We start from the raw sequence: 2378 nt of genomic DNA, 5'->3' as shown, positions 1-2378 counted from the left end.
AACCCACTGAGCCACCCAGGCGCCCCTCTATATTATTTTTTAAAGGAACATCAATATTGTTTTCATAGTGGTAGCACTAATTTACATTCCCACCATCAGCGCACCAGGGTTCCTTTTTCACCACCTCCTCACCAAAATTTGTTATCTCTTGTCTTTGACAACAGCCATTCTGACAGATGTGGAGGGATAGCTCACTGTGGTTTGGATTTGTTTTTCTCAGTTAGTGATGTCGAGTGTCTTTTCAGGTACCTGTTGGGCATTTGTATGTCTTCTTTTGAAAAATGTCTGTTTAGATCCTCTGCCCATATTTTAATCGGATTATTTGTGGGTTTTTTTTTTTTTTTGAGTTTTATGAGTTCCTTATGCATTTTGCATACTAACTACTTGTCATATTTATGGTTTGGCAATACTTTCTCCCATTCCTTTGGTTGTCTTTTTATTCTGTTAATAATATCCTTTGCTGTGTGGAAGACTTTTAGTTCAATGTAGTCCCACATTTTAAATTTTCTATTTTGTTTGTACTTTTGGTGTCATTTAAAAGATATTGTTGCTAAGAATGCTATGGAATTTTTCCCTATGTTTTTTTTTTCCCTAGGAGTTTTATAGTTTCATGGCTTATATTTATATCTTTAATCCATTTCAAGGTAATTTTTGTGACTGGTATAAGACAGGGACTCAGTTTCATTTTTATTTATGTGCATATCTATTCATCTCACCACCCTTACTGAAGAAACTATCCTGTTCTCACTGAGTATTCTTGGCTCCTTTGCCAAATGTTAGTTGATGCGAGGATTTCTGAGCTCTTGATTCTGTTCTATTCATCTATGTGTCTGTTTAAATGACAGTGCCATACTGTTTTGACTGCTACTGCTTTGTAATATATTTTAAAATATGAAGTGCCATGCCTCCAGCTTTGTTCTTCATTCTCAGGATGCTTTAGCTATTTGGAATCTTGTGCTTACATAAAATTTTGGGATTGTTTCTATCTCTGTAAACCTCACCATTAAAATTTTGATAGGGATTTTGTTGAATCTATAGATTACTTTGAGTAGTAGAGAAAATTTAGAAATAGTCATTCTTCCAATCCATGAACATGGAGTACCTTTTATCTTAATTGTTTTTCTACAATTTCTTTCATAATGTCTTATTCTTTTTAGTATAAATCTTCTACTTCCTTTGTTGAATTTATTTCTAAGTCTTTTATTGATTTTGATGCTATTGTGAATAGCACTGTTTTCTTTATTTTTCTTTCAGATAGTTTGTTGTTGATATATAGAAATGTAATTGATTTTTCTATCTTGATTGCTTCCTGCAACTTCCTTGAACTCATTTATTAGTACTGAGAGTGTCTTGGTAGAGTCCTATGGAATACACACACACACACACACACTCTTATTATATATATATATATATATATATATATATATATATATATATAATCTTAAAACATATACATTGTTCTATGTTTACAATTCTGATACATGCTCCATTTCCTAACTGAGAGGAGGTGAGAGATTGGAATTCTTCTCTAGCGCAATATGCATTAGCTGGACAGACAATGTTCTATTTAAGATCAGAAGAGGATCACTCCTAGAGTGCTATTACATTTCTTCTTCTCTTGTTACAGTACTTTACTATATAATAGACTATATATTTGCTGGTGTATTTATAAAATACTTTGCCAAAGTACAGGAAATATTATTAAATGGGTATCTCTTGTGTCAACTCTACACAAATAGGGAAGATAAAGTATTTTTTTTATTTGACAGACAGAGATCACAAGTAGGCAGAGAGGCAGGCAGAGAGAGAGAGAGGAGGAAGCAGGCCCAATGTGGGGCTTGATCCCAGGATCCTGGGCAGAAGGCAAAGACTTTAATCCACTGAGCCATCCAGCTACCCCAAGATAAAGTATTTTTGTAAGCAATAATTTTTATATTTTTTGTATTAAAATTAATATAGGTGCCATACATAATTTTTTATGATCTAACTGGAAATAGGAAGAACTTGAAGAATAAAAAATACAAGACACCTTATCAAAGTCTTTAACCCACTGAGCTACCCAGGCACCCCGACACCTTATCAAAGTCTTGACAGACTTCTGCATTAAGGTAGCTTCTGAATATAATCACCTATGTAACCTTCCAACTGAAGTGCTGAGACATATATAGAGAAAAGATCAAAGTGCATAACTCTGAAAACTAAATGTGAAGGACAACCTAATGCCAAGATATGGGATGCTTAGCCAATATACACAAGGCATACAGAGCTGAATTGAAAGCAAATAACGAAGGAATCTATACCATGGAAAAAGCAGTTTAGGGAGACTTAAAGGAAGGCTATCTAAAATTTATTAGAAAGATATTGTGTCGTTTTATAAT

The sequence above is a fragment of the Lutra lutra genome, chromosome 3, assembly GCF_902655055.1.
Source record: "Lutra lutra chromosome 3, mLutLut1.2, whole genome shotgun sequence".
Classification (NCBI taxonomy): Eukaryota; Metazoa; Chordata; class Mammalia; order Carnivora; family Mustelidae; genus Lutra; species Lutra lutra.
The sequence above is the reverse complement of the archived record's forward strand: the minus strand, read 5'-3'. Positions refer to the sequence as shown.